General features: G+C 38.7%; 1 long non-coding RNA gene across 2 annotated transcripts in view; it reads right to left on the bottom strand.

Moving 5' to 3' along the window:
• Positions 1 to 2,968: 2,968 nt before the first annotated feature.
• LOC129210578 (uncharacterized) overlaps positions 2,969 to 10,389 on the bottom strand; it is a 33,303-nt gene continuing 25,882 nt past the window's right edge. For both annotated transcript variants that reach the window (XR_008578580.1, XR_008578579.1), the window contains exons 2-3: positions 7,723 to 7,825; positions 2,969 to 3,249 (exon numbers count right to left, since the gene is read on the bottom strand). This is a non-coding gene — a long non-coding RNA (uncharacterized LOC129210578). The remainder of the gene's footprint in view (positions 3,250 to 7,722; positions 7,826 to 10,389) is intronic.

Below are 10,389 nucleotides of genomic sequence, written 5' to 3'. Positions count from 1 at the left end.
TACTGACAGCCTTCCTCTCACTCTTTCCTGTTCATGCTCACACTCAGTGAGCTTCATACACCTTGTCATAAATCAGTTCCTAAACTCTTTGAGGTATCTGCTTCCTTCCTTTTCCCACACACTGTTTTAAGGCAAAAGATTGACAATAATCTGCTCATTGGAAAAAACATAATTTAGTCCACATTTGTTTTAAATTTATTTCATATTATTTTGTAATATTTTAAGCTCCATATGGAATGAGAAGGACATCTGAAAGAATTTTTATCTTAGATCTGAATTGCTGCATTATAACCATATAATTCTTCTCTTCTACACATTTGCTAGAGTAATTTTTATCCCTCCCCCCTCCCCCGCCAGCCTACTAAAATTCCCTCAGCCCAAGGGCCCTTGATCCCATGAAGACATATGCACAGTTTATGCACAGGATAGTCCTTCTATCCTATTTCATTTCAGTGGGGATACTTCTATATTTCATACTGAGTTGGGATCATTTCTTCACAGGCCAGAAGTGTGACGCTTACAGATCTTTCTGGGTTTTCTACACTACCCAAGGTAGGAATATGTGCAACAGAAAGGTCAAATTGTTAAATCTCACTGCTTCTTTTTTATTAGAGAACTGGAGGCAAAAATAGTGAAGCAAAAACAGTGTTTGAGAGCAGAAGGCTGGGTGTGGGAATGTAAGTATGTTGCACCTGTGACTTTTAAAGTGATTTGGAGACATCTATTTTGCAACAATTGGGAAGAAACTGGGTGGGTGGTATAGAAGAGGGGGAACTGTGAAGACCAAATGTTTAGCTGTATTCAACTGTAAACAGAGTGATAGTAAACAGTCTCTCTGAAGAGAGTAATTAATAGGCACATGTGAAGAGATGGAAAAGAAGATATATCCTTCTTCAGCAGACATCAAAGGGCAGGCTGGACAGTGAGAAATTAAGCATACCCCAAGGAGGCCACACAGCTGAACGTACATTCAGCTAGGAAATGTAATGCAATGTAATAGGCTAGGAAAAGCAGTGAGGGGATAAGAGAGGCAGTGAAAAAGAAGTCTTAAAGTAACAAAGGAAAGAACAACTTGCTCTGCAAGGAAGGGAGCAGGAATAGAGAAGCAGGGAGGTCTAAGCAGGTCAGCTCTTTTTGCAGAGGGGTCAAGTTGCAGAGAAGTTTTGCAGGATTAGAAAGAGTGATAAGATAGCACAGTAGGTAGCCTCGAAATAAGATAAGGAAACAGAGGAGGAGCCACTGAAATGAATGGTTCTTCATTGTGATTCTCCTGCCTCTTGCTACATCTGAAAGCAGAACCCTGTGGCAGTTGGCCAGTTTGACAGGGAAGGCGATAAAAATAAATTACATCCTCTGTTTCCAATACAGACTGAGATGTTTCCAAAAGAATGGGGGAAGGGAACTTATTTGCAGGGAGGAAAGGTACTTATGAGATCCAAAACTCATTGTCTGTTCTCTATAAAATGGTGTCACAACTGACTCCATAGCGTACATACTTGGCTCCAAATGGGGTTTTGGAACATTCCACCTCTGGGACCAGCTGCTTTTGCAAATGTTCAGCTGGAAGAGAAATCCAAGTTCAAAATGAAGGAAATGTTCTTTTTTGTCTCTCAAAGAGCACGCATGAAGCTGAGAACAATCAGAGAACCTCAGGCCAAGAAGTTTGAGATTCCCAGTGTCCTGGGTGGTCTTTGCTGTTAAATTCTATTAGTGTCATCTGTGGAGAATGTTTTCCTTCAAAACCTGAGTAAAACTGCGATAAGATAGATTTTTCCCAACCAATTTGATTTACAGTTTAGCATGAGCAGAAAACATGTATGTTAGCAATGTGTTTTGGGCCTACTGTTGCAAATCAGGTTTTGTGCACCCAATTTAAATAGAGTCTAAGAAAACAGTCAGGTCCTATTTGAGTTTCTTGACACAAGTGGACACACATTTTTGCTGAAAAAGCAGCTTTAGCAAGAACAACTCATCTCTCTTGTACACTAAAGAGCATTTTTGGAAGAAGCAAAAGAAACCTATGAGAAGGCTGGAACCAGTAATATCTAAGATAAAACATGCTCTGTCCTCTTGCATGTGCTATTCTCTTGGGTTTGATATGCGCTCTGGGGATCTGTGGAAACTGAAGATTGCCATGCCTTCTTTTGGCCGATACATGCAGGGAAAACGCGTCTTGTACCAAGCAGGGACTATAACTGTGAGTCACACAAGGCAGGGAAGTACTTTGCATCCTAACATTCTGTCCTGTGCTTAGGACCAGGCAATTGCTCTGTTAGTTATCTACTATCACTTTCTCACTGTGAGAAAGCAGTCCAAGTTCTTTGTTTAACCACGTATTGTGGAGCAAGCCATCAGCTCCCCATGAACTGGAAATCAAAAGTAGATCTGTCCTTACGGATCCAGAACAAATACATTATTCACTTTACCTGGCTGATTTGTCCCATACCACTAGTGATTTTCCCAGAGAAAGATTCTGCATATGACTAATGGCATTTTTTGAGGGTTAGAAATTCCAAAGTTGTCTACTCAAGGGAAGAAACTTCATGTTTCAGCAAGTTAGAAACATTGGCTGCAGTTACTGCAAAGAATGGAATTGCAATTAGTTTTCTACCATCTTTATAGGCATGCCTGAAAAAAAGATGTCAATATTGCAAGTCTGAGAGGTCACTACAGCAGCGTCCTTTGCTGACAGACAACAGACCATGTCTCAAAACTTCCACTTGCTGGCCTGGTGGAGATAACATTTAGTGTGAGGCAGAGCAGCTTCAGTTTTAAGGCAGGGGTGCTGCCACTGTGGTTCTTTGGAATCCTCTTTGCCAGAAAACAACCCTGTATTATTCTCCAGAGATCAGCCAGGGCTGGTCTCCCATCTGTTCATGGATCTGCACCTGTTTTTCATTTCACCAATAGTGGCCACATGGCCTAAGACTGTGGGGGAACACAGAGAAGAAAATGAATGTGTGGTTCAGGCACTGGGGTCAAATTCAGAAGTTCTGAGTTTAAATCCTGACTGTGTGGCATAACCTTGGTGAGTCCTTTCATTTCTGTCTGCCTTAACCTCATCCGCAAAAGAGAGGAAGGAGTGACTATTGTTCAGGGCCCTTCTCCTTACCTTTTTTAACAAGAAAGTGGAGAAAATGTGTTTTTTCCTCTTTGCTTGTATTTCACCCAGCACAGTAGTCTTTGCAGACATGATCGCTATAAAACACATCACTGATGATTAGGAACACTAAACATTTCCTTTGCACTCTGAAAAATAGAAGGGAAGTTCCTTAGAAAAGTTGCTCAATTTCTGCCTATGTAAATGACAACACTGCTTGGACGTAGCTCCAGTAGCATAGAACTGGTGTATGGGTATTTTAAGTGTTTATCTGCAATCGGTGCGTGTGAATCCAGTGCAGTCACTCTTTGTTGATCTCAGGCTGAATCACATTTCTAGTTGCAGCCAGCTTCAGAGACATACAGAAGCAGCATATATATCAATTCCTTGCCTCTTTCATGTCTTGCACTGGACATGCCATAAATTTGGCATTGTACATTTTGTAGTCCTTACACTTGTTTAGAAAACAGAGGTAAACTTGTTGCCCCCCCCCCCCCCCCCCATTTTATTTATTGCTTCATCAGCCACACTTTGTGTGTTTACACTCCAGTACAACAGTTTGGCTGCAGCTTGCGTTGACAGCCCGTAGATAGCTTGAGGCTAAATAAAGCGGGTAACTGCTGTCAGGTTCCATGTAAGTTCTCAGCTGGGTATGGTATTGCCATGTTAACTGGGGACATGCTGACCTTGCCAAATGCTATCAGCTTCCTGCAAGGGTCCCTTAAAGTGCTCAGTGTCAGAGATCATTGCAACTCACTCTTTGTAAATTCTCAACCCAGTTGTAAAGAATCCTCTCACATTTTTTATGTTCTAAGTGGGGATTGAGTTGATTATAACTGTTCTCAGAGTTGTTTTTCACCTTGACCCTCACTCAACTTTTATTGAAAGCTGCTGGGGTTTGTCATTGACTTCAATGGAATTAGGCTTAGGCCTTTATCAGAAAGTTTGCTGTTTGCTGCAAGTTTGATTTCCATGTGATATATCTGGAAGCTTTCAATTATCATGCTGCCTTTGAAATGGGAAATTGACAAACTGTTATCTCTGGGAGCTTGTTGGTTTCAGATTGGTTCCATCAGATCGCAAGTAAATCTGTGCCAAGCAAGGTTGCTATTGAGTTCTTTGTGCTTGATCCTCAAATTAAAATTTACCTATCTGATTGTTTTGCACTTGAGACTATCACTCTTCGGTTTTGTCTGAAAGTTGCAACAACGGAAAGGACAGGTATTGTGCATGACCCATGGATTAGGAGTTTTGTGTCAGCTTCAGAAAACCTCAAGAGGCTTGGGATACAATGTTATGCTGAACACTACAAATTTGCAGGTGCTGTGGCCAGAAGAGACAATTACAATCATTTATTTCAACCTTCTGCAAGCTATGAAATACCTCCTGTAGTTTTATAGAGGTTCATACCTCTCAATTTAACCAATACATAGTCATTAGAATTCTAGGTTGATTTAATTACCTCCGATTATGGAAAGTTCACTGCAATCTAAGGTTACTTTTCCACAGTGTTTAAAATTTGCTCCTCATCTCTCATCTGAAGTTGTTTAATTTTTGTTTTATGTCACTGGATATTGCTCTGCTTTCACCTGTGCCTATTGCTGGACTCTGTAGCTCTATAGTATCCCCATGTAGATAGAACCTTACATACTGCTGTCAATTGACTTTTTACTTTTTCTTCTTAATGATCTTCAGAGTCAGGTATATATTCCAGAACTCAATTCATTCATTCATTCATTCATTCATTCGTAACTCTAGTATTTATATTTTCAGAATTTGGATTATAGCAATTTATCCAGCTGCTGGTGACCTAATCCACTGTGCTATTTTTAAATGTTGGTGTCATATTAAATATTGCCATTGAAACTCCTGTGGTTCACACTCACTCTACGGTTTTGTAAGGCCTACTTATAAAAACAGTTCTTTCACACTCAGATATACAATTCACATTGGACTCAATGGAAATATCCATTTTACCCAGACTGAGAGGGGATCTCATCAACACTTATAAATATCTAAAAGGCAGGTGTCAAGAGGATAGGGGCAGAGTCTTTTCAGTGGTGCCCAGCAACAGGACAAGGGGCAATGGGCACAAACTGGAACAACAGGAAGGTCCATCTCAATATGAGAAAAAATTTCTTCACTTTATGGGTGACAGAGCACTGGAACAGGCCGCCCAGAGAGGTTGTGGAGTCTCCTTCTCTGGAGATATTCAGAACCTGCCTGGACGCAATCCTGTGCAACCTGCTGTGGGTGATCCTGCTTTGGCAGGGGGGTTAGACTACATGATCTCCAGAGGCCCCTTCCAAGCTCGACCATTTTGTAATTCTGTGATTCTGTGAATGGCAACATCGGACCTTAAACTAGCAGGCAATGCCACTATAATGCTAACAATGATGACATTAACCTTGAAAGAGCCAACTACTGATATTTTTTTCCTCTATTTAATGACTTGGTTTTCTTTTATGGCATATTTTTAAGTTAATTCCATTAGATCAGTTTTTTCATAGAACTGTATAAATGCATTTGCTAAAAAGTAAATCTGGACCAAATGCTATCAAGTCATAGGGTAATTTAAGTGGCAAGGACCTTTGGAGGTACCACATTCACCTTTTAATATTAACCATTCATAAAGGACATGACTTACAAATGTTGTGACAGATTAATGCAATAGAGATGTTGCTATTATATTTTGCTAGGCACCTTCTCACTGTGCATTCTTAACATATATTTTGGAGCAAAACTCTATCAGTCAATCTAAAATCAACATAAACTCTCATGGAAGTATACAAATGACTTTGAAGTCTTCTGTCTCATCAATGGCCCAAGAACTAACTCTTTTGTTTAAGCACATAATGTGCAACAAGTTGACTTTAAAACTTTTCTTTATCTATATGCATTTGTATTTTCATTCTACTTTGTCAAAATAAATATGAAGAATTAGTCTTCCCGCTTTTGGACAGATCTTAGTAAAATTAGACATTTGACAGAAATCTGTAAAGTTGGTTTCTTGTTTAGGTTTTTGTTTGTTTGTTTTTTGGTGGTTGGGGGGGGGTTGGTATATAACATGCCATTGTAACATTCGCTTTTCTGGTCTTATTCTTTATTTACTACATTTTTTTGACATCTGTCCCTGTTTCTTTTCATCAAATATTTATCTGCAGCAGCTGAGCGAGCCTCATTTGTTTTAATTAAAAATAAGACCACCAAGCTGGGATCACTTCCTTAGCTCTTCCATGGCTTGCACAGACAGACAGTAGATCTTGTGAGGTTTTCCTGAGGGTGGCCCATTGACAAGCTTTCCCCCCTCCCTATATCCTTTTCTTTTGGGCCATGTTTATTTTTGGATAGAGAAATGTAATCAGAGCCACATTCCGGACAAAGAAACTTTTTACAGTTAACACGCATGAGAAAGGAGGAAGACCAAGTTGTGTTTCATTTGGTGTTTCATTGTAAGAAACCATTTTCTAATTTGTGGCTTCTGGAATGGAATTATCATTGCCACAGAAACATGGGAATTGTCATAGCAATAAGGCCTCTAGTTCAGTATGCTGATACTGACATAGGCAGCAAGCACTTAAGGAAAAATTGTAGAAATTCAGCTGAGGAATCCTACTGATCGAAAAAATCTTTTGCACTTTTCCTTGCTAGTTAATATCTGTCTCATGTCTTCCCCCCCGCCCCCCAAGCATTGACTTAAGAAGAGGAAAAAACGAAGAAAAAAGAAGCAACCTAAAATAACTCCTTTGTGCAAAGTTAGTATTATAAGGTCATGATACAAGCTGATGCATATTGCTACTAAAACTTCTAGAGAGGGTTTGAGACATGTTATTTTCAGTTTAAATATCGTAGGCAAATACTTTTGGAGTGCACAGACAGACTGCTCACAACAAGAGGTGGTGAGATGTCTTCTGGTCTCATGATCCCAAGTTGCATAGCATCACTGACCTTTCTCAGCCATCATGATTATCTTAGTTCTTGTTAATGGGACAGACTTTTAAATTAGGTTTTTACATTTATTTAAGGTGGAGAAGATTAATAAGCAACTCTTGGTTTTTTCATACCCCATTTTCACCTCATTCTTCATCTTAGGTGAAAAGTATTTTTACTTTAAAACAAGCCATGCCTGTGAATCACCAAATTAAAACTGTTATATCCTCACTTGGCAAAAATTACCTTCAAAAATGATCCTACTTCAATCTCCCCTGGCAGTAAGTTACACTTAGGGTAGTAGGGTTGTCCAATGCTTAGACAGATATTTCTTACAGTTGTCTGTTAGATGCAAAACATTGATTAGCTTTAAAATTAAAACATCTCCTTTCTTTGTAGGTGTAATCAGTTTAAGACTTTACACTCTGGTAGCTGGAGTTTTCTAAATTCTGAAAAAACCTATCAGACTCAAAGCCTGACAGTAAATCATGCACCTCAGTTTATTTTGTAGGCAAAGTAGAAAGAAAGGTTGAGGTAATCTTACATATCAAAAATTATCTCATTATAGCATCTATATAAGAAAATGGGCTCAAGTGAGTAAAGAATTTATATTTTTTTCCTCATAATACACATATGAAACAAGCACACGTATAGCACATTTCAGAACATTTATATGAAAGTTATTGACTTACCAAGAGGTCAAAGGAGGTTTTATCTCAGCATCTTTTCCAACTCATAGTATAATCTCCTATTCCGCAGGACATTGGCTGCATAATGTCCTCATGTAGATTGGTTCTGTGTTTGAGACATAAGGGTAAAACTGACACAGAATTTTAAGGGCAAAGTTTTCAAAAGTAGACACATATATTAAGAGCACGAATTTAAATGAAAAGTTGACCTCTAAGTTGTCCTATACTGATACTTATTACTTATGTAACATTTACAGACAATAATTCACTGTGTTATATTTACAATATTGTACTATAAATTTCTAAGATCTTAATATTGGCATAAAGGAAAAGAATCAGTTATGTAACTTGGAGTCAAAATTTAATCCTTTCCTTGCCAGATACTGAGACAGGAGACACCACCATTGCTTAATCAATTGAACAGTAGAAGGGCATTCAGGAACCTAGATTTTCTTTCCAGCTCTGCCACTAGATTGAGGGTGATCATCAAATGCTGTTTCTACTCTGTAAAATGTAACGGTAAATTCTCTTTTAAAAAGCATTTTAAATGAGAAAGTACTGTAAAGTACCTAGATTTGATGCTGATTGCCTACAACGGTAAGTGAAATCAGAGTTAAACTAATTTAAGGGAGACTTTATTAACTAGAAAGATTATGAGCTTGTCAAAAAGGTATTAATTAAAGTCTGGGGACTGCTTGCCAGTGTCATTCTAAATTAATTGCTAATGGGTTACTCTTAAAAGTGGAGTGCAGCTGCAGGAACATCAGGCTCAAAGGAAACTTGATTTTGTTTATCATTCGTTTTTACTTTGTTTAGCAAAGGATTTCTAAATACCAAAGAAACCTGAAACTGTTTCTGGCAAGGATATTTTTGATTACAAAAAATTTTCTATAATCTAAATGGCAGGATTCACACACTTACTATAACCTTCTATGCTTTTCTCTTTCTGTAAATCTCTGAGAATAGAAAAACCTTTAGAACTATATGTTGTATATCTCTTAAGAGGCAAAGAAGCCAAAAAAGCCAACTGGCTTTTTAGAGCCAGTGGCACACAAAAAGAATTGATTAACATAAAGTTAGCAGTGGTTCTACTGACCCCCAAATCATGTGTGGTTGGTATCATGCTCTTTGGGGATAATGTTACCTGTGAGAGCAATTCAGAACAGGCCAGAGATTTCTCCTGATTTCAAGGCCTCCAGTTTACAGTAATACCTAAGGGCATGGGATGGGTGTGGGGGGTGGGAAGTGATTCATATCCACTTCTGTGCCTATTTACAAGCTATGTGTTCTAGCTTTTTGTATATGAGTTTTGCTGCAATATCTCCCAGAAATAAGTGCTTCAGGAGGATGTGTAAAGAAAGGCTGTACTCTGATCAGACTTGAATTGGTGCATGTGGTGAATATTCTTTGAAGACAGTATAGTTACACTGGTGTAAAATGTGGGAAAGATTGCAATCCCTGCTAGCAGGTTGAGAGGCTATGCTGCCAAAAGGCCTGCCCTACATTAGAGCTCCCTTTTTTGTCATGATAGAGGCTTCTCTGGTTCTGACTCTTAGACAAGACTTAGTCAGACTGCCTTTCCAGTTTAGGCATGCAAGTGGCTTTTGCAGATACTTTCTTTTCAGTTCAACAGTAGTGAACAGGCACCCACAATAGAGAAAAAAAACGTATCCCACTGAACATCTGCTAAGCTATTTATTTCCTTATTTTATGCTACCCAGTAGTATAACCATTTTGTATCAGTCCCTGGGTTAAACAGAAACACAGATCACTATTTTAAAGGGAGTTGGAGAGTTCTGTGCTACCTCAGACAGAAATTTTTGAAATAGTGGGAACTTAGTGAAAACATTTATTTTTGACAGAGCTCTGTCACCAATGAAGGACGTGATAAACTGTTATTTTTTTTATTCCTACAGTTTCAATTTGAAAATACAAAAGCTATCACTATATACAATCTGCTAATTCAGGTATGTTAAATCCTGACAAGACTGTCAGACCCAAAAAGCACAGTTCTGGCCTTGTGGAAATCAGTGACAAAAAATAGCAGTTGATTTTAAAAGATGCCAAAATTGTACCAAAGTGGTGGGTTATGGGGTTTTCTACCCCAGAAAATAAGAATGTAATTTACACCTTCCCATATTGATCCTTCTGTTCAGACAGTCATTATCTTCATCATACTGGGACACTTCAGTGTTTTGGCTTTTATTTTGGATGCTGTCATTTTAGCAGTGCAAATACTAATTGGTATGGGAATATGGTGCTTTGAAGTGCTGACGACTATTCTGTTAACTCAGGAATACGGCCATCACAGCTGTCTCCATATTGCTTGTGAGCAGAATTCCTCTTCTGTTTGCTTCACAAAACTTGATGACAGTATTAGTAATAACTTTTGAAAATCCTAATATACTAATCAAAAGTCATCTTCCTAATGCTTATGAAACCATCTCAGGAAAGAGCAGCATAGTACTATTACATTAACTGTCCCATTTGAAACATCTGGACTCTAAACCTATAGGCTCAGAACTCCCAGCAGAATTTACCAGACATTTCTGCTCAATATTCATAGAATCATAGAATGGTTTGGGTTGGAAGGGACCTTAAAGATCATTTAGTTCCAACCCCCCTGCTGCAGGCAGGGACACCCTCCACTAGACCACATTGCCCAAAGCC

Source organism: Grus americana, chromosome 10 (assembly GCF_028858705.1).
Source record: "Grus americana isolate bGruAme1 chromosome 10, bGruAme1.mat, whole genome shotgun sequence".
Classification (NCBI taxonomy): domain Eukaryota; kingdom Metazoa; phylum Chordata; class Aves; order Gruiformes; family Gruidae; genus Grus; species Grus americana.
The sequence above is the reverse complement of the archived record's forward strand: the minus strand, read 5'-3'. Positions and strand labels throughout refer to the sequence as shown.